Source organism: Pezoporus flaviventris, unplaced genomic scaffold, assembly GCF_033815535.1.
Source record: "Pezoporus flaviventris isolate CSIRO_AGI_PZ_B2104156 unplaced genomic scaffold, CSIRO_AGI_Pfla_v1 ptg000016l, whole genome shotgun sequence".
In the NCBI taxonomy this organism is placed as follows: domain Eukaryota; kingdom Metazoa; phylum Chordata; class Aves; order Psittaciformes; family Psittacidae; genus Pezoporus; species Pezoporus flaviventris.
The window spans coordinates 2,301,357-2,324,549 of NW_026892564.1; positions in this window are offsets into that span (position 1 = coordinate 2,301,357).

Consider the following 23,193-nt stretch of genomic DNA (forward strand, 5'->3'; position numbering starts at 1 on the left):
GTCAGAGCAATCCCAGACACAGCTACAGGTTGGGCGGAGAAGAGATTCAGAGCAGCCCTGCGGAGAAGGACTTGGGGGTGTTGGTTGGTGAGAAAATGAACATGGGCCAGCTTCAGTGTCCTGGGCTGCATCAAAAGGAGCGTGACCAGCAGATAGAAGGAGGTGATCCTGCCCCTCTCCTCTGCTCTTGTGAGACCTCACCTGGAGTATTGTGTGCAGTTCTGGTGTCCTCAACATCAAAAGGACATGGAACTGTTGGAACAAGTCCAGAGGAGGGCCAGGAGGATGATCAGGGGACTGGAACGCCTCCTGTATGAAGACAGGTTGAGGAAGTTGGGGCTGTTCAGCCTGGAGAAGAGAAGGCTGTGTGGAGACCTCATAGCAGCCTTCCAGTATCTGAAGGGGGCCTACAAGGATGCTGGTGAGGGACTCTTCATTAGGGACTGTAGTGATAGGACAAGGGGTGACAGGTTAAAACTTAAACAGGGGAAGTTTAGACTGGATATAAGGAAGCAGTTCTTTACTGTGAGGGTGGTGAGGCACTGGAATGGGTTGCCCAGGGAGGTTGTGAATGCTCCATCCCTGGCAGTGTTCAAGACCAGGTTGGACGAGGCCTTGGGTGATATGATTTAGCATAAGGTGTCCCTGCCCATGGCAGGGGGGTTGGAACTAGATGATCTTAAGGTCCTTTCCGACCCTAACTATTCTATGATTCTATGGTGCTCTGAGAGCAAGGGGCAGTGATCAAGTGAGCTGATACAGTGTTGGAAATGGACCTGCTTTAACAAGGTATTGGAGTAAGTGAGTTCCAGAGGTCTCTTCCATCCTCAATTAATCTGTCGTTTAATAATTCAAACTTAAATCCTGTTTCAGGCATCCTTTGACTCTGTCATGCTGTTACACATATTTCTTCAAGAGCGCAAAGCTAAAATAATTCTGTCCAACACAGATAGATGTCCTCTTACCATCTGGTATGCTTAATGTCATAAAAGCCAGATCACATCTACCCAGTCTTTATTAGGAAGAAAAACAGTATTGCAACTTTTCTTTATTCTTTTTGGCTTTGTCCTAAAGAATTGCAAATGTGGCACTAAGTAAAGACTGTTGTATTTTGATGTAAATGAAAGCTATATGAATGATATCTAGGTAGAAACACTAGACAACCCTACACCTGCACCACTGTCAAGCTCTCTGTGATACCCATGCTACTGGGCCTATTCTTCTACAGCCAAGACCAAGCAGGCAGTGCCTTCTGTGGTGCAGTACTATCCCTGAAAGCCATCTATCAGCTCTCAGGATCAGGGCCACTGTGTGTTGGTAGTAGATTGCACAGCTATATTGAATACATACCTCTGTTTCCCTTTTCCCTGCTGTGATGCTGGTATTGAGAGCAGTGTTCATTTCCAGGTGCCCAGCCTCATGCACTAACTGCATAGAGGGTGAAAGACAAGGTACCCCCCACTCTACCTGCTGTAAGGCAGATACTGAATGAAGTGCTAAGTCTGCAGTTCCCACCCATCTGAGGTGTTTTCTCTGGTACTCCAGCTGTGTCAGCCCCTGCTACTTTCCAATGGGATATTATTCAACAAGACCACAGCATAATGTATAAAGAGATCCAAGGCCAAAGAGGAGCACTGCGTCTAGCGCTCAGTGATGCAGCTCGCTTTTACAGCAGCCTGCACAATTTCAATTAAAAAAATAAAGAGAATTTTTAGTATGCATTTAGTATAGGTGGGAGACCTAATTCTAAAGTTTTGCTATGTTTAAGTGAGAATCCATTCCAGCTATGCAAATGAAATTGGAATACATCAGTTCCAAGCTGATATAAATGTTTCCAAGTAGGTATTCATAGGAAATGGTGCAAGCAAATATAACTCCACTCATTTGACATCTAAAATGGGATTTGTTGATGGATTCAATGGCGAAGAATAAATACTTTGCAATACATGAGTTCTGCCATTCTGAGGTAGATATATAAATTAATTCAGATGAGTTGTACTCCAGAAATGCTTCTTCACTACAGTAAAAAAGGTTGTCTAGACAACTAGCTCAGTTTTACATGTTTATACTGATGGCATCAAAAGTTTTTGTGAGATGAATCTCATCCCTGGTTTACTACAGGCCTCACTTGTGTCCAGGTTTTACTTGGGGATCTGAGAGCCTCACCCTATTACTAATGTGAACATGTTTTGCTCTGTCTGGATCTGATCCATACTGAAGAGAGGAGCTTGTGGTGAGGAAGGACAGAAGTATACCAACATGCAGAGCCATGGCCAGAGCCAGGCTAAGGGGAACATCAGCCATGCAGGGTCTTTGTGAAAGATGTCATAACTTGGGAAGCAGGGTGATGTGTAAGAGCACGCCAATATATGTTGCTGCCCAGACAAAGGGCCTGCATGTCCCTCGTGGCAGCTAGTAGGAGTGTAAAAAGCAGTAAGAAGCATCATAGTGGGATGCTGCCAAATCTTGTGGCAACTCTGCCTGCATTTCTTGCATGCCAGCAAGCATTGCTCATGACACAGGGAGAGGCCTGCAAGTTACATTCCTTACAAGCTGACAGCAAATTATTATCTTCAGCATGTGAAGGTATTTTAGAGAAACTGTGCTTCAGAGAAGTATAGTGGAGGGCAAGACTTCTTGTGCAAGGATGTATTCTCAATGGGTATTCCCTGATGGCAGATCTGATCCCAGCTGAGATCTCAAGCCAGATGAACTTTTTCTCCATGCCAACAGAGCTGTTCATATCACCATGTGGGAGGCTGGACTGAGAAACTGATGCTACTGAAATATAATGTGTTCTTTATTATTTTGCTGTAGAGTTTGCTGCCTTACGTGGCTCTGCTGCCAGATGTCCGTGGTGAGGTTCACACAGCAACCCTTGCTCAGAGCTGCTTTTTAAAGGCTCAGCATAGTCTGTGTCATAGTCCCCCAGATTTCAGTTTCTGTCCTGTTAAGTAACTCTTGCTAGTGACATGTCTTTACACATGTCCCTGGCTACCCTTGAGCTGGTCCTCAGAGAAGGTCCTACATAATGATCAGCCCGTCTCATTTGAGTGTGGTGAGCCAGGCTGTAGTCACAGCACCTTTACTTGTCAGTGACCTCACTGGCGAGACAAATAAATCCTGAAGGAGGACTCGCTCTTTTAAAGGAAGTCATCAAGCCTTTCACATCAGAGGTTGGTATGATACATAGTGGTTATTTGAACCAGAGAGACAGGGCAAAATCCCTTGGGCCTGTTGCCCAGGCTCCCCAGCTTGGACTGTGCCTCACCTTGGACATGCAAGGTGCCTCTGAGTCAGCTGCTGCATCACCTGTTTACATCATTATTATGGCCTGTATAATAGGGCTGATTCATCTTGATTCATCAGCAGCTCAAATATCCATACAGTCTCTGCTAGGCAGAAGGCTGGGGCATTATTTTTCTCCTTTTGTTCTACCTAAGGCATTCCTACTCTACTAAGCTCAGGCTTAGCCCTAAACCAAGCTTGAATATGGGAAGATCTGGTGTTCTGCAGAGCATTGCTAGATATTCTTCATTTTTCCCCAGTACACTTCTTTCAAGGGGCTTTCTTCAGTCTTCACTCCAGTTGCAGAAAGAGTCTAACGGGTCCTTGCTGGGCTGCCAACCTGTCATATCAGCAGGGTGCTGCCCTCTTCAGTTCTTGACGGCCCATTGAGGCAAACACTTGAGAATTTTCTTTCCCTTGCCTTTCTTTTCCCTTTGGTCCTAACCTGTTCTTGTCTCTTTCAGCCACTCATGCAGAACTGAAGAGACTATGACACCACAATGTTAACAGTATTGCAAAATGTTCCTGCATTTTCTACACAGCAGCTGTAGACAAAGCTTACAAAATACCATTACTATGAACTGCAGGAAAAATACTGCCTGTTGTATGCTGGCTGCTTTCTTGCTACTGAGAAAGCTGTCTTCTGACCCTCTGGTGTTCTCCACAGGGTGCAGATACCCAAAGCGATTCTTAGCGTCAACCCACTCCCTTCCTCCTTCACCCTACGCTCAGCCTTTATTCCCATCCCTATTTTATCCCCCTGGCTCTGCCTCTGTGACTGCATGCCAGGAAGCTGGTTGAACCATGTCATTGCAAGGAACTTTATTTCTGAGGGTTGTTTTTACTCCTGATACTTCAGTGACACAGTTAGCGGCACAGTCCCATCATGCAGTCATCAGACAGTGCCTGACAGAGAAAGTGGCTCTGGCTGGACAGGAATCACTCTGGGGGCTTTGTCTTGTGGAAAATGAAGTTTTGTGGAACTGTTCCTGCCTAACAGAGGTCTGTCAAAGCCGGTACAATGTAATGAGAGTGACAGATCCAGAGGATCTCCTCAGTGGGACATTAAGGAGGTGGTGGGGCAGGGTGAGAAGAATAGGAAGAAAGGTGGAAATGAATATATGAAAACTCAGTAGGTCTAGACAAGAGTGGGAAGGCTGTCAAAATGGAGATGGGGTTAGAAGAGTCTTTACTGGGGAGATAGTGAGCTGAGCATCAAATTGAGGACAGGGGTGTTGAAGGGAGGCGTCATATCTCTTCCTAGACAGATACAGCTAGAAAAAGCTCAGACACATTTCTAAGCACACTGACTTTTCAGTGACATGGAGATGAGCTTGTGTGTCTGAAAATATGCCTGCTCCTTTTTCCCCCAAATGCAAAATTTAATAAAAAATAGGACTTGTCCTTACAAATATTGCCTTGGTTATGTCCTGAGACCATCACAGCTGCAACAGCCACACTATCACAGCCAAAAGTAGAGACAGAAGGAAGTTTGGGGAACTGGCATTTGAACTGGAATTAAAATTAACAGACAGTTTTTCTTGCTGTCTATCCCAAGGATATGTTAAAAACAGGTCTCTGACTTCCTTACACAGTCTCTGCTCAGCAGTAGATTTCACATTCTCTAGGGTCCCTAGAGTTCAAACCCATTTAATGTCTAAAAATGCTCGCCTGTTTTGTTACATAGCCAAGTCCCACTCAGCTTTCTCCAAAATTAGCAGAGCTACCCAAAGAGTAGAGATGACCAGGGTCAGTCTCTTTCTGTTATCTTTGTGCACAATTATCCCTGATCTTTACTGGATAAACTGACTCAAGCTAAACATGTCCATCGACTTATGTATCAGAGCTCTATTCCCAGCCTTGCCATGGCAAGGACACTGCGTGAACAAGTTCCCTAGCATATGATACCACACAGCCTTTGTGTTTCTAGTTCAGCGAAGGGTAAGCAATGGTATAGGATTTCAGGGAAGGCTGCTGATTTGCAGTCTCTTCAGGAAATTGTAATGTTCACTTAGACACTATCCTTAGTCTGAATACATTAAGCCCACTGGCAAAAAGATAGCCACAATTTAAGTTAATAGTACAGTTGCTGGAAATAATAAAAGAAGAGTTCTCTTTATAGTCAGTCCTCCCACTCATGGGATCAGCTAGTTTCGGATCCTCACTATCTCACACCACAAACCAGCAGGCAGAAAATGGTAATTCTTGACTCTTTTTGAAGCGGAAGAAGCAAGGGAAAGACATTTTTGTATCCTGTGTGGCTTTATTCGGCAGCAAGCTTGCATGTAACTGCAATTTACAAATGTCTTACAGAAGATTATCACACATATCCCGAGAAGTATCAGCAGCAGAACTGCCACTTTGTTGTGAGAAAAATAAGACAAAAAGAAGAGAAATTGAGGGAATTAGTGTCAGGACTTTCTGGCTTTAGTTTTTGGCTTAGTTTATTAGAAACCGTTAAATGGGGAGGTGAGCTGTTTTCAAAAGCCTTTTTGATAAAATGCAATCAAATGGTAATGCTTCCAGACTTTTCCCTCCCATTTACACTATAGGGCTGTGGAATAGGTAACCAGGCAGTATTCCATCTTATCAGTCCTAAAATCTGGAGAAAGTGGAAGAATATACAGGTTGTTTGCCTCTGAATTGATAGCAGTTGACTCCAATGAGCTTGTCATTGATTGATAGAAGAAAGCTCTTCTTCAGGTGTAAGGATGCTGTCTTGGAGATTATAGACTTGGCCTCAAATGAAGGCAAGAATTAGATATCACTGTGCAAAGAACTTTCTCCATTCAGGAGGAACCTCTGGTAGCTCTGTGCCTTTTTACTCCCCAAAACAGGGGTTTCTATGTGTTCTGTGGACAAATGCTGGTAAAAGCAAATGCCAAACCATGCCACCACAGTAAGGCCAGCAGAGCTGCTTAAAAAAGCAGACTGCTCCCCCTTTCTTCTCTCATTCATTCCTGTTTTTACAGAAACCTACTTAAAATTGCAGTACAAGCATTTGTATGACCTTGTGGGGAACTATATTGGAAAAATTGCATATTTTTCCCCCAGGGGCTGTTTTTAAGCTGGATCAGTTCCCTGGTCTGGTTCACTATGTAGCCACACAAATATTTATGATGGCACAGTACAACAGATGATCTAGGAGAAGATGTAGGAGTGGGTGAAAGTGAGGACTTCTTTCTCGGCAATTGTGTTCACTTAAGAGAATACCAAACTGTAGCAAGGAATAGCAGTTGGAAGGCACATCTAAGAAGGGAGTTGAGGTATGTGCATTATTCCCCAGAAATGAAAACACAGCTTCAAATGTCAAACAGTGCAATTACAGGGAGTGAAGATCAGCTAACACAGCATTTCCAAATGATGCAATTTGCAGGCAGGGAAATGTTCAGTGTTTCAGTCACTCTGAAACTTCACTTTGAGAGGGCTGGGAAGTGGAAGATGCAGATGGTGGATCCAGACAGCTGCGAAAGCAGTGGATCTGCATGTGGATGACCCTCCACCTCCATGTAATCTGCAAGATCTGAAGTGAGATCTTATGTGAGATGATTTTGGATAAATACACTGGTCCCTGTGTGTTTGTGTTTGTGTATGTGTGTGTGTACAGGCTGAGATTCTGTGAGGGCTTCTTACATGGTTTTCTTCTCTTGAAGGTGCTTGTTGTGTTTTCTTTTGGAAAGGGGTGTCACCAGAAGGAGAATATAATGCATAGACGTATTTACCACTATTTTCTTACTAAGCTGTGCTATTTGCACCAGCTTTCTGGGCCCTGTGTGTGGTAATGGCACAATAGCCTGGCCAAGTCCTCACAGAAAGATGATGTGGGGCTGCATGTCCCATGTTGCCAGTGTTCTGTCACTTGTTACTTGGGCTTGCCTGACCCTAGGACAAAGGGCCCTGTATGTACCTGCCTATAGCCCCAAAACTGACTGCTGGCCCTTTGATGGCCTCTTGCATTTGCATATACATATGTCTGGGGTTTATGCCAAAACACCCTCGTGTTACAATACCTCCAGGTGGAGAGGAGAGAAACTGAATAATGTTGTTGGACCGTGCTTGGGTCACACTGAGATAAGTATCCCCTCTTTCCACCTGCCTTTTAAAAGAATATATTGCGTATATTCTCATAGCTGTACATGGTAAGGTAAGAGCTTTTCTGCTTTGTAGTCAGTGTTGTAGGGGGATGGACTATGTGCAAGTACTTAGATTCTAGACTAAATACCAATTCTGATTTAGCATGGCACTTGTATCAGCATTCTCGCATGAGCCAGTTCCTTTCAGAAATGTTTTAAATGAATTAAGTTCTTAATGTCCAGGTCCTTTTTTCACTGGTACTTTATTTCAGTAGAGGCAGTTTCAGTCAGTATCTCCCTAGCTTTTAAGTGAATGATGTTATTATATCTCCACTTATTCAGAGGCAGTCAGGATCTGTAGTGAGATCAGAGATGTCAACCACCCTGTGATCTTCATTAAAAGGGGAAGACACAGGGAAAGGGTTGGCTTTTTAAAATCTTTGTCTCTTCAGACCATAATAATGGAGCAGTGATTCTTGCTTGGTTAAAGGATGCAGGGTAAGAAAGAGAACAGCTCTGGAATCAGACAATTTAGTAGTTCCCTTGTTTTGTGTGTGAGGAAGACCCTTTCCAGAGCATTACTAATTCTGTGTTGCCTCTGCATTTAACAACATTGTAGGACACTGTAGGACATTGATGAGAAGGAATGACCTTGGGAATGGGTTTACAGTTCCAGCTGCTTCAAATTTAAGGACACGATTGCTGGGCTTATAAAGCTATGAGTGAAAAGGAAGCAAAGACATTATCCTCATCAGTTCCAGGAACAGAAAGACTGGAACTTTCTTCTTAGTGATCTTGCACCTTTGCATGACAGTGTCAGGGCCCTGAGGGCACCCCCAGCCCTGACTGCCCCTGCCTGATCTCCAGGTGCTCCCCCCACCCTGCCTACAGCCCAGGACCACATTTTAGCCTTCTGAGACTGTTGATCCCTGCCCCAGTGATACCACAGCAGTGCTGGTGTCCATATCTCCACAGCCCTGCCCAACCATGGGCCTTCCAAGCTCGGCCCCCTCATGGGTCCATGTCCCTATCCTGAAGGAGATGCCCAGTGCCTGGGGCTGGGATTGCCTCTGTGCCCTGGTGTCCCCCCAGTAGCCCTGTTCTGGGCTCTGTCCTGCCACCTCCCATGGGAAGCCTGGCCCCAGGGAGCCTCTGGCCGTAATGGGGTGCTGACGGTTGGGTTGCTTTGCTGGAATTCAGCCAGCACCTTTCTGAGGGCTTGTTCTTGGTGCTTTCTCAGATACGTGAATACATCTAGGCTGACTAAAAATATTCTTATCTATTATTCAATAATCTCTTCATCTTTCACCTTGCTGCTGGGTTGCTTTGTAAAACTTTAACAATAAGCTCATTTGATTGAATTAGAGATAAGGTGTCAGCTCATATATGTAGATTTCTGCTGGAGAACAGTTTGTGAAACCCATGTGTATTTGGTGTGTCTGCTGGTTTCAAGATCTAGTGACACTACTGTAAGAAGAGGGTGCTTGTTTGTTTCCATAGACATTTCGAGTACGTAACATAAGACAAACATGTTCTTTAACCTTTATTTAAAAATATCTATTGCAAAAGCACTGAGCTCAACGCTAATACCCAGGAATAGCAAGTGAGCTGTTCACTAATGTGAAGCAATGCTCTAAACAGAGTATTTTCATTACTGTGGCTTTTCATTTGAATGATTCTTTTTCATCAGTGTCAGAATGTTTGATGAATGTATTTGATAATATTCTCTCAAAGAATTTATGACAGCCATGTGTTTGAGGCTGGAACAGGAGAAGAAGGAAGGGGGGGGGAGTTACCTAAAGTAAGAAGAAAGAGCAGACTGCAACAACCCCCTGCCACTTTTATCCCATTTTGGATATTATGACACAGTTCTGGGTTTGGAAATGCACAATTTCTTCTTTTGGTCCTGAAAGAAGAAAAAATAAGGAATGATGTTTTCAACGTGATTGTGTGAAGGAACTGCCATTATCCGGCCTGCACAACCTGTGCATGCACTGTGCACAGGCAGTGTGCGAATGTCTGTCTCAAGAAAATACTTCTTCAGGAGTGATAAGGGGAACCTAACTGTAATCCTAAAGCCTGACTGTAGTGGTAGTTTGTATGGTCTGAAACCACAATCCTAACTTCCTTAGGAAATTTCACTACCAAGTATCTGAGTGGTTGCTGTAGTACAGAAAGGTGAATACCTGTCACCTTCTGCTGCTTTTGCCAAGGAGGTGGTAGGTGCGATAGCAGTGGCTCCTCCATGCTTGCTGAAGAATTTCTTTCACTTGAGGTACCCCTCCAGGTTTCTTATATGAGCACGACTGAAAAGTGAGCCATCTGTTTCCTCGTACTTCCCTGAATCACAGTCCTGAAGGAAGGGAGGGTTAAAAGCAGTTTTGAATTAAAAATTAATTTAAAATATCTTATTAAGCCTCTTCGGCCTTAACTACAGTAAGAAAATAAACTGATTTAGCATGTGATTTGTACAAGACACAGTTGTATTTAATAATGTGGTAGCTTCCCACAAATTTCTGCCCTTGCTCATTCCAAGGACAAAATGAAGTTTAACGTTGGAATAGTTAGAAAACATTTTACCTCATACATTTTAACACTGCATTTTCCCTGTATAGTGTCTAGCTTAGTTATTCTAATTTTATCTTCAGTAATGGGTTCCTAATTTTATTGTTGTGGCTGTTGCTCCCTCAGGGCATTTGGAAATTAGATTTAGCATTTAAAAAACCCCTTAGCTGTAACTGACTTTTAATAATGAAATAAATGAAAAGAGTATTTCTGACTATAAATCCTGAATACTTTGACAATCCTGAATACTTTGACGTGGATACCTGAAGAGTTGCTACTGTTTGTTGAGTGCTGAGTTTTCCAGCCCTGTCTCATTTTACCACTTATTTGTCCGTCCTGGAGATATTCTGCACAGATTTGGAAATCTCCATTCAGAAGGGCTGGTGGTCGATATGTTTTCCACCATAGCATTTGTCAGATGTGGTAGAGTCCATAGGAAACCTTTTGAAACACAAGAGGACTGTGTAGGTAGTGCAGTGTTATGGCATTATGACTAAGAAGCTGTTTTAATTTTTAAACAACAGCAGACATTTCCTCTGAGATAGAAATAGATGCAATTTTTCTTTCACTTACATGGGCAAGTTAACTGCTCCAGATCTGGAAGGAGGGATCTATATGGCTAGGTGGGACTCTGGATGGCTGCTGTTCTTCAGCTGGGTACAAAAGTGATGGGTATTTGCTATGTGTGCATTCTCAGAAGATGAGCTTTTCTCCTGGGGAAACTCCTATGGGTTTCCTCACTGCCTGCAGCTTTCTGCTCTACCCTGTGCCTCCCCAGAATTTTTATCTGAACCATTCAGGGCATCTGAATGCAAAAGGAAAGCCCTGGAGGAAGGGCTTTGGAGTGGCTGGGTGCTCACTTCCCATGATGGCCATAGCATCAGCAGAGAAGAAATAAGCAAAGGTGCCAGTGGGGCACACACCTGCAGACTTGATTTACATGTCTGCAGATTACTCGCATGGGATAACATGTTTAAAAAAGGATTATCTTGCTGGGCCTTGTTTGCCAAATATCAGCCTGGAGCAAGTTTTTACAGCTGAGATACAATGGCCTGATAGCAGTGTTTATGATAGAAATTCCGCTAGCTATTTAATGCCAGCAACACACTGGCCACTTAATCACTGGAAGACTTTGTTGTCACAATGACTCTTTCTTTTGCAAATGGCAATATGTTTGGGGAATATTGCTTGGTGCTTCTGAGTGCAAAGACTCCATGCTGGTTAGTGGTTAGCCAAGCCCACAGGCGCTGTGAACAAATGTCCCCACACAGCTCTGCCAGTAACAATAACGGCTGGTGCTTACGCAGCACTTTTCATCTTCAGGCTGGTTCCCAGAGTGGTGGGACCCGCTCCTCACAAGCTGCGGTTGCTGCTAGCTGCAGAGATGCTACAGCAGCTCTCCTATGGCTTGGGGCAGTAAAGGTCGCGGCGGTACGCGGGACTCATGGTGCTTGCCACTGCCACATGTAGTTCGGAGAAAAAGCGGTATGTGCCCTAAGCCAGGACAGGCAGTGCATCCCAGCTCAGGTGCTCATCACTTGCCAGGGCTACCACATTGTGCGTGCCTACAGATAGGACTCCTCTATCAGGCTAAATAGGCAAGGATCTCTTTATTAGGATATTCGTGATGGGAAACATGCCCGTGAAGCACCAGGGCACGATGGCTTCCTAAACTTGACTACCCCATGTGTCTCTGTGGGAGATTTTGTTCCTTTTAAGGCAAATGCTTTTTGATCCTGAACTTATTTCCCAGACTTGGGAAAAGAATACCAAATATGCAAAATTATATAGTGTGTTACTAAATACCATTCAATGCCCTTATGCAAAATGGTCATGGCATGCAAAGTCATGACAGGGCTTTGCCCTCACAGAACTGCAGGATAAACTTTCTTTGGATATGCCCTTGGGAGATACTCAGAAATGATGGTCTCATGTGTTCATATGGACAAAAGCTACCTAGAATTTGGATAAAAATGAAAATGTATTTGCTGAGCCATTCTTGGTAAAGCAACAGCCAATATAACAATGTGTTTGTTGTCACTGGCCTGGTTTCAGCAGCAGGGTATGTTCAGCTCATATTGAATCACATAAAAACCCATGAAAAATGACATTGTGATCCAAGACCACTCAGCTTCAACTTACACGGTACACTGTCTGCTTTCTTTTAGGCTCAATTTGAAGAAAATTATTGCCAGTTGTGTTTCATTAGCGCACCAAAAAAAGGGCTGCTTTTTTGTTTTCCAGAAAGTTGCTGAATCACATCACTGTGCAGAGTATACTCCTCAAATGGCCTCTCTATAATGATGCAAGGAAAAACAAAAAAACCTTTATGAAAAGATGAAATGTGTTGTATGGGTTAGCTGAGGAAAAGTAATATTATCTTTTTTTAATGCCTCATGCTGCAGTGTCTGGGAACTGAAGGGCATAAAGTGTTCCTTTTCTCTTTTACTGCTGCATGACTTGTGCTTAACTATTTATGTTGCAATCCTAAGACCTGTTCTCGCTCCCCAGGAGAAAAACGCTGAAGTATTATTAGACCTTAGTGTGTGGGGGGAAGAGTTCTTAGTATAATTTTAATGTATAAATATTGTATGCTTTACTGCCGTGCTTAGAGTTTTACAGAAGTGTAAGTTGGCTGGTGCACACTCTGGTGGCCAGTCTTTCTGCAGGGAGAACTCCTGGGTACATCATGGTAAGTAAGAAATCTGTTTGCCAGGTATTGCACACCATTTTTTAATTTTTAATTGTTATTTTTAAGCTAAAAACACATATTCTACTCAATCAAGCATCTTGCAAGAGTAATTGCTTCCAAACAGGTATTTTTAAGTTACTAGTCTTCTGATCTCAAAGGCTGAATCTGGGTTTGTTTGATAGGATCCTGTTTCTGTTGAACATTTTTGGTCACGGCTCCCTACCTGTTTCAGAAGAAAGAAAAAGAAAAAGAAAAAGAAAAATATCCTCTCTTTTGTTGGACTATAATAGACATGGTAGGGCAAATGCTCTTGGTACAGATTTGTGTCATGCTCAGCAAATGCAGTTTTGAGTAGGCCAGGCCTTCTGGGTTTACAGTTGTACAAATATCTCCAGTGCAGGTTTGCATGGGTTAAAGATTGTTAGAAATGTTTGTGTATGCACGTAACCATAATGTTTAATTCAGCACATAGCCTCTACTGACAATATCTCTTTGATAGTTCTGCATATTCTGTCTTCTGAATACAGTTTTAGTGCTGGTTCTTCTTAATACTACTTCTCTTATGTTGTCTGTGATGTACAGTTATGGATTTTCTAGTTGCTCTTTTTGTTCAACAGGAAACGCCAGGCTTTTCTCACTGCATTCTGCCCTTACTTCTGGGTAGTGCTCTATTACATTGGCTGCCAGTGTGGGAACTAAAAATTCTGTTCAATTTCCAATCAAGCAAATCTCTATCCTGCAATGTGCAGAGAAGAGGCCAGAGTACCGGGACACCCCAGTGGCTGCAGAAGGGAGAGAACGCTGGGAAACTCTTGATTCTGAATAGAGCTCAAAGTGATAACATGAAGAAGAAAGAAGGAAAAGACGATAGATGTGGATCTGCAACACTCTTGCTATGCCCTGAGAGGCAGGTGCTGCTGCCGGTCCACCTGTTTACAGGGTAACTGCTTCTGGCCCTTGGGACTGCTCCTTAAGACGTTTTCATCCTCTATCTCTCCTTTCCTTCAGGGTCGTCATTTAAGGTGGAAAACGCCTGTCGCTCAGGAAAAGAAGGCGAACTACCCCCTCTATAGGCTTTCCCCGTTGTTGCTTTCATGAACCGGCCATCCAGGGGATCAGAGCTGAATGCAAGCTTTGCAGGCTGGCAAGAACTCTGAAGTAAGGCATGTTTTGCATTTCTTTAAAATTTAGATATTATTTTTGTGTGTTTATGTGTGGGGGAATATGTATATGTGCATGCATATCCACACACATTCTCTAACACCTGTATATGTAGCTTCTTTTTCTGCAGAAGTCAGATATACAGAATCACAGAACCATAGAATGGGTTAGATTGGAAAGGACTTTAAGATTATTCAGTTCCAATTCCCCTGCCATGGGCATGGAAGCCTTGCACTAGACCAGGTTGCTCAAAGCCCCGTCCAACTCGGCCTTGAACACTGTCAGGCATGGGGCAGCCACAGCTTCCTGGGGCAGCCTGTTCCAGTGCCTCAGCACCATCATAGTGAAGAACTTCTTCCTTATATCTAACCTGAATTTCCCGTTTAAGTTTGAACCCATCATCCCCTGTCCTATTGCTAGTCCCTCATGAAGAGTCCCTCTCCAGGATCTCTATAGGCCCCCTTCAGATACTGGAAGGCTGCTATGAGGTCTCCACACAGCCTTCTCTTCTCCAGGCTGAACAGTCCCAACTTTCTCAGCCTGTCTTCATACAGGAGGTGCTCCAGTCCTCGGATCATCCTCGTGGCCCTCCTCTGGACTTGTTCCAACAGTTCCATGTCCTTTTAATGTTGAGGACACCAGAACTGCACACAATACTCCAGGTGAGGTCTCACAAGAGCAGAGGAGAGGGGCAGGATCAACTCCTCCGACCTGCTGGTCACGCTCCTTTTGATGCAGCCCAGGATATGGAGAAATTTTTTAAACCAATGCATGATCCTTTTGTTTATGAACTTCCTGCTTGTTAATGGTTTATTACAGCACCCTCCTGACTGCATTCTACCCTTCTTAGTGGAAGGGACACCACCTGAGCCAGCAGTTCCATGAACATAGGCAGGCTTCCTCCGCAGTGCCTGCTATCCCAACTGCTTTTCCCTCCTCTCTGTTCCGGGCCTCTGCCGCCACAATTGCACCAGCACTGCAGTTTATGGCATCATTCTGGTAAGAAAAGTAACCTATATTAAGAACAACCCTGTAAATAAAAAAGATTGTTTATAACAGCTCAGTGACCTGATTTACAGCACAGCACCACCAACAGCTGCAGAGCAGCAGGAGTGTGAAGAAGCAGCCAGAGGCAAGGTAGGGATGGGAGGCAGATGTTCCCAAGCTGGCCTTGCAGGTGAAGTCCCCCTTTTGAAAATGCAGCTGCCAGTGTACCTTTGCTCTGACATAGGTCAGAGGGAATTCTCCTGCAGTGTCTGAAGTAACACATTAGGGAAGAACTGACACATGCGTGAGTTATATATTAACCACTATAGACGACCTTTCAGAGAGTGGCAGTAACAATCTCACTGATAAAGGAAATGGCAATTTTTCCATTTTGCAGAGCACGGGTATTAACTCCCAGGAAAAGACTGCACAGCTCTTCCCACTAAATGATACCATTTTCAGTTCTTCCATACTTTCTTAAATGTGAATAAACTGTTCAGATGTTTTCAATGCTAAATAAATGCCTCTTTCTGTTTCTTGTGGGGAGCTGAGGGGAGAAGGCAGGAAATGTTTTAGCTAGAATGATGCAGCTATTTCCAAGGAAGTGTCAGAAGAGCAACATACAAGTTTGCTTGGGTTACAGTAGCAATCTTAGCAGCCATTCAGCACTCTGCTCACTTTTCCTTCCCAAGGCCTGACCTTGTTCTGTGTTCAGCATTACCAGAGATCTGCTGCAATGAAGTTTATGTACTTATGTCACTTAGGACACAAATGAATTGCTTTAACTTATGCTTAAAAGCAAAAACCTGCCAGAGATGACAAATCTGAGTACTGTATTTCACCAGTTAAATGACTAATGTTTTAGTTGTCTTTGAAGCTTCTGGTGAAAGCTGAAGCATAATGGTGAAAGAAAAAATAATGTAAGTTACATAACACCACACATATGGAATTGATAATGCTCTGGTTTTATAAGGAATAAATTGTTCTTCCATGGTTATATACAGAAATATAATGAGGATGATCTCATTTGGTGTCAATGTGTGCTGTGCATATATTCAGGAGATTCAGAAGATTTAAACTTTTTGACCAAAAGTGACAATTTCACAGAAGAATCCTTCTTCTGGTCAATATATTCCACTATTTAATGAAAAGAAACCCTGGCCATGTTACAATTCAATTGTTGTTTGGTTTTCAAGAGACATTTATTTTTTGACCTTCAAAACCACAAAAAATATCCTTGTTTTAGACTTAAATATCGTATTTTTGATTTTTTTTATTCTCCCCCTCAAGTACTGCTTACTGGAATTTTATTGCATGGAATTTATGTACCCAAGATTTTAAGCACCTCTACATAATTAATAATATAAATCAAAATCCCTGTGGTCTTTCTGTCAGGAACCCAACTATACAGACACCTTTAGAGACTCTTTTCCACTCTGTCATTATGGGAAGCACACTCTGCACTCAAGGAAGTGAAATAAGAAGGGATTCAGGTAATGAAAGGCTGGTGATAAATATCAGCCAGCAGAGGAGAGTTGATAGTAGGCCATGTTCAGGGCAGGATATTGCTCAAATGTGTTTGGGGAGGAAAGGACTGACAGGGGTTGCTTACCCATCCCTTAGAGCTGCTATTGCTTCACTTGGGTCAGGGATGGCCTGGGATGTGGAGGCTGCATCTCCTTTCATCCCACCCAGGCCTCTTCAAGAGAAGAGAGGTATGAGTAAGGGAGGAAAGGATGAATCATTTTGTTTAAATAGCTGGTGCTGGGGCTGCCAAAGAGGCAATCTGTGACAGAGAAGAAGAGAGGTGAAAGGCAAAAAGGGCTAGCCAGGATTAGGCCAGAAGACAGAATAAGCAAATGCAGAGAGAGAAACACTGAGACAAAGGCCTAGCCCAGGGATGAGTGATGTAAAGTTTCTGTGAAATTGGTGGTAGCCAGGATATAAGTGTGCTTAGGAATAGTGTGGTGGTTATGTTTGGATGCAAGGGCATTGTATGTACTAGCATTGCAGATATTGAACATCTTTAAGCTGGTGCCAGAGGTCTGTCGCATACATCAGTCTTGGAATCGCTGCCAGTTTTCTGAGTACAGTGTGTCCAAATGATTATTACATGAGACTGCAGTTAGAAGCATGCCAAATGAGTTGCACGTGAGTTATATCTATTATTTAGGCTCTAAGAAAAGAAAAAAGAGATGTAGGTCTTTCATCAGTCTCTTCAGAAAAAAAGCTTTGTACTTGCCTATAAATTAACCTCGTGTCATGATGACAGAAACATCAATTTCCACTTGTTGGAAATGTTTTGCATGCAGGCTTTGGCAACATCATTCCTCCTCACAGGAAAAAGACTGTAAGAAATCCCAGAGTTACTTTTCGTACTGCTATGCCATCTCATTACTGTATTGCGCCACCAGGGCGTTGCAAAGAATGCCTTAAAATGCAGAGCTGCCCAAACTTAAAAAGGCTTGGGAGTGGCATATTCTTTACTGTATGCATGACCTCATCTTAAAAGGAAGATTATTGTTAGCAAACTTAAGCTGATGGAAAGTTGAGAGTTCTTCTAAATGTAATCTCAGCAGCAACATGGTTCAAATAAGAAAAAATACATTATTGTCATCATCCTCTTTGCCAGTTCTACCTGTATCTGTTCTTCTTTATTTCAGAAGAGGCAAGCACCACAAAAATCAGGATGAACAAATTTCCCACCTATGTGCCAGGGCAACATCAGAAAGTGGTGTGCAGAGCAGCTGGCATTGCTATTCGGGCTGCTCTGCAGGGCCATGAAAACCATGCTCTGGGCTGGATGCAGGCACCCGGAAGTGCAGTGCAGAGGAGGGAGCTGCCAGTAACCATCTCTGGTGTCAGACTTATGCGAAGTATGACTAAAACAATGTCACTGCTGAATACAAAATTTCCCCATTTCTTTCTTGCTTTGATGAGAAGAGCACTGCAGATGTGGGGACAGGGACAAAAGTAGCCAGTATTTCCTCTCCTCTCTTTCTACATGCAAATCAGCCCTGCTCATGGGGCACTGGCTAATCCCTCTGGCTTCTGAACTGAGAAAAGAAGATGCTCCTCTTCCAAGTAACTAATGAATCACCCCTTTTAGTACATAGCATGCATGAATGCATTGTTAAAAAGCAGTCTTAATCACTCACTGAGAAAAATTATATTGATCATTTCTCCTTTTTAGTTGCTAACTGGAAGCCTCAGGAGTTGTGACTCACAGCCTGCGTGCTGCTCAGAAAGACTACTCAGAAAGTAGATTTTTAGCTTGTTATAGGAGCCCTCTGCATCTTATTCTTGCACCTTCCTAGTATGGATATGATTAGGAAAAAGGATAGATTTCTTCATTTCGTACCTTTCTAGGAATTACTGTTCTGCAGATGGATTTGGCCATGTCTTTTCAAAGAAGAGAAGCATTTTTGGTAGGCAACTGACTTCTAGTAGGGGATAGGGCTAAACAACTCCTGGGCTGGAGGAAACCCGCCCTCTATTTTGCTTTTAGGAATGTAGCAGTGTTGGACAAGCCACACATACAGCAGTTCATCCTGGTTTACGAGCATAGGACTGTGTGTCAACAGGACAGTGGCGTAAGGAAAAAGAAGTAATAAATCTGACTGGTTTTGACAGCCTCCTTTAAAGATGGTGGGTGGGTCTAAGGTGAGAAATGAACTATGTTGTTGACTAGGAATTGCCAAAGACAGAGCAAAATTAATAGATAAAAAGTTTTTAATGCAACATGGGAAAAAATGTATCTCTAATTGTTTCAAATGCAGACAGTTGTACTGATAGACTAACTTGTATTAACTGCATGAAAAATACTACACTGAAAGATTTTTACGAATGCCAATAGTTAGGTTTTCAAGTGGTGGAGAATGCCAAAGCTAAGACAGCCTGCACCCCCTTAAATCAGTCCTTCTGGGTATATATGTATGTTATAAAAGTATAATATGGCTACATTTTGTTATTACACCTGACTTATTTAATCAGATCAGGCTCTTGTTAGTTTCTCCGCAAATGCAGAAGAAGCTACAGGGCCTTCATGGAGGACAATGCTTAAGGACAGTTCTGTTAGAAAGTAACTGAAGCATGTCTGTTGTTTTCAGTACTTACTGTTATTACCCCTAAGCAGCCCTTCTCGTTCACTCTGCAGGGACCTTCCCCATGCGCTCCTCCAGTTCTTACACTGCATGGCATTTTGGCAGTCAGCAGGTCCTCTGCTGTCCCACCACAACCTTCCTCAGTTGCTGGATGATTAAGTTACCTGTGAGCAGATGCTTAGGAGGAAGTGGGGAGAGGAGAAAAAAGGCACCCAATGAACTAGCTTTTGCTCATGTATTGATTGTGCAATGATGCTAAAAACATGTGTTACAAGACTTCATCATGTCTGAATGTAGCTGGAAGCAAAGGTCATGTAAAATGCTGGCATGCTGAGTGGTCAGGGTGGAGAGAGGAAAACTCAGGAGATGCCTGAATGCTGAATGTGATGCGTCCTCACCTACGCTGTCTGCTAAGCTGAGGGTGGTGACATCTTGGTAATTAGTTGGGTGCTGTTCAACATCACAGCTTTTTCTAACAGAAGATATAATATCCTCAGTCTCCTGAAGTCTGCAGCAAGCAGGTCTCTTCAAAGAGATGGAGTTCATACATAGTGGCTAATGATTTTTTTTTCCTCATCAGGCCTTCCTGGAAGCTCAAGTTCCATTCTGGGGCTGAAGGGACAGAAAACAGGAGTGGTTCAACATAGGATTAGGATCCACTCACATGCTGCCCAGATGCAGTTAAGTTTTACTTGCTGCTGTGAAGCATCAGCCATAAAATTATATGTAGTCTACTCATTAAATGCAAATTGTTAAGGGCAATGGGGATAAGCAAGAAAAAAATAATCTCCGGAGAAATGGTATACTCAAACATGCTTCCAAAATGCGTGTGATTGCCCTTTGGGCTGTGCTGGTAGAGGCAGAAGGGTGGAATGGCCCATAGATCCTCTGCTTTAGCAGGGACTGCTGGCACAGATTTTCCCCATTGGACAATAATAGTTTTCTTTCAGCATCTTTACCTGGCATTGAATGACTGGCTTTTTGTTTCTTGGGCTGCCATTGCTGCAAAAAGTATTGCTGTCTGCTGTAGGTCTTAGAAATATCTTTTGGTGTATGGAAAGGAAATGGGATTTGTTTTGTGACAACCTCTCCTGACTGGTTGCTTGATGGATGTGGTCACTTGATGGAGGCATGCTGCTACGGGGGGACAACCTCTGGGGTCTGCCCCTGTGTTAGCTCAGAGAAAGATAAACTGCTGTGGAGGAAGCTGGTGTTCCCAGTGGTATCACAAAGAAAGAACAGACAGGATCATGTATTTAGGAAGGGCATGCTAAAGATCCTAGCAAATCTGCATTGGATGGGTTCCTGACAGGAGGTTGTAGTGAAGTGGGGGTTGGTCTCTTCTCCCAAGTAGCAACTGATAGGACAAGAGGTAATGGCCTCAAACTGCACCAGGGGAGGTTTAGTTTGGACATTAGGAACAATTTCTTCACTGAGAGGGAGATCAGGCATTGGAACAGGGTGCTTAGGGCAGTGGTGGAATCACTGTCCCTGCAAGTGTTCAAAAAACATGTAGGTGAGGCCCTTAGTGACATGGTTTAGAGGTGGTTGTGGCAGTGCTGGGGTGGAGGTTGGACTTCATGACCTTAAAGGTGTTTTTCAACCTAGTTGATTCTATGACTGTGATTCCAGGGAGGATTTGGCAAGAGCAGAGATGAAGAGGGAGCCTTGCTAGAGGATAGCTCTAAAGCAAAGCAGAGAAGCCCCAGAAGTCTCCCCAACCCCAACAGGCTGTCAGGAGGGTTCAGGTTTTATGTCATGACCCTACAGATGCAGAGGATTGCAACTCATAGGGTCACAAATCGCAGCCATCCTCTGTACTAAAGGGTCAGTGAGAAACACCAAATAGTAACTGTACAAAGTTCTAGCCTTTACATAGTTTAGGTAGGAAATAACCTGGCCCTTGGCAACTAAAAATGGACAGACCTGTTATAATCATCTGTAAATATTTCTGTCATGCAGAGATAGTTAGAGGAGCCAGCGCTTGTTCTTTGTAAGTAGGGTAGCAGTCATCAGGAAACCAAGATCTTTAATAACAAGCTGCAATTTGAAATCCTGACTGCAAGTTTAGTGTAAAATATCTTTAATACTCTTAAAATCACTTCAGTTAGTAAACTCATTCAGCATCAATTTCTGCTCAGATCTGAGAGTACCTTTTAATATTTGATTCTTGTTACATTCATAAAAATAGTACTTAAACATCAGTGGGTCCTTTATAAACATAAGAATCTTGGATACTTCAGCAAATTGCTTACTACAACTAACTGCCCACCACTTCACAAAACCCCTTTCTGTTCAGGGCCCTTCCTTGCAAACATCCGTGAGACTGAGATAGCTCCATATCTAGTATCCCAGTATCTAAACTGTAAGATTGTGACTCTCAGTGTATTTTGTTTTAACTCCTAGCTTCCATGTGTGTCTATAGGCAGGTACAGATGTCCTTGTGAGACCTCAGAGCAGGGCCCTTGCACTGTGCATCTGGGGATTCACTCAACCAGGTCTGTTGCTGTGGCTTCAAACACCTCTCTGATATGTACATGTACATGTTATCTATCTTTCATGTCAAAATAGTCCCAAGCTGTGTTTCTACATAACATGGACCCCAGTCCTTAATGGGAATCAAAAGTCAGGATAACCAGAAAAGCCCTGCCCAATCATGAACCATATGTAATGGTTCTTCTCTTTTTTTACTGCAGACTAAAATACTGATTTCAATGCCTCACTGAGGTCCAGCAGTAAAATTCCCACTGTCTGCAAGAAATCCAAGAGTTGAGCCTTCAATATTGACACCGGCTGGGAGGTTTCTTTGAATGACTTGAAATGAAACACTGAATGCCTGCTCATTTGTTTTTCTGCCTTGGGCCAGGCTATAAAATGAACGTCTTATAGAAATTGGCTGTGGCCATCATGTTGCTGGGCAGCTGAGAAATGATGTAGCAGTACATATAGATGACCCTTGCTTCCTTCCTAAAGACAAATGACAATTTTAACCTTATATGTTTTGCAATTACATTATCGGTGGCTGTGATTACGCTACACAGGCTTAAAAAGGAAGGATTTTTATACAAATCAGAATTGTCCAACTGCCTACCAAAAAAAGGGCTTTATTATTCACCATGGGAAATCTCTATATTTGATCAGAAATGTCTAATACAAATGAAATATCCCAGCTTCAAAGAATACACCTGATTTTCCATTTATTGCTTATACAAATCCCCTGGCAAACTCATCAAAAGATTCTGGTGTACTAAACACATAGTTTAGCCAAATAGTTAAATTACCACTGAGATATTTTGCAGGTTGGTTGTTTTTAATTTTTTTGTAATTAATCTTAAAAAGATCTTTTCTTTAGAAGATGCTTGTTCTTGCTTATTCGTTCAAAAACTTTGGGAGGCAGAGATGGCCTGTGCTATAGCCTTCTACAATATATAACATCCAGTTTTGGAGGAGCCATTTCACTATCACTATAATGCCAAGCTGGAAATGAGGAGTGAACACTTATTTTCTGAGCATGTGCATCACTGGCATTGCTTTTACCATTACAGTTAACAACCATCTAAGAAAAGACAGGCATAGAGGCCAGGCTGTGGTTGGTAAATCTGGCTTTTCAGTACTTAATGGTGAACCAGAAAATTTACCAGCAGAAACAGTAAAATTGCAGTTCTGGTGCAAACTTATCCTATCTAACAGAATGTATTAGCATTGTTTTAAACCAGTAACTTTCTTCTGCCTAGCTTTATAGTGGGTTTGATGGGTTTGGGTTTTTGGCGTTTTTTGTTGTTTTTTTTTTTGCTGGCAGTCAACTTATAGTCAACAGAAAGTATGAAACTACTTTAACACTATATTCCACACACTTGTTATTTCAGAAGATGCAGAAATATAGTGCATGTGTATTTGATCCAGATTAAAACTGTATTGTCAGTTGACCCAGTAATGCATGTAGCTGGCATTAATGAATGGGAAGCCTCAGGTACTGAAGGGTTGATTCTTGAGAACCATGTTACCACGCAGCATTTCATCATCCCACAAGAAATGCATTTGTTAGTTTTCCTTCATTGATTCCCAGTGACCGTTTGCCCTACACTTTTGTATACACATTTTATTTTCTATTCATATATCAGCATTATTTTTTGTTTGCAAACTTTATCTGGTATTATATGAAATTACAAATCATACCTGCTCTATACCAGGAAAGGAAGAGGTTGAATGAAAGATCCCACTCATTATTCTTTTAGTGTGAACATTTTAACACTAAAAAAAAAACAAACCTTAACAGAAGGATATTTTTAATCCTCCTTTGCTTATACCTAAGAGTCTTCTTCGT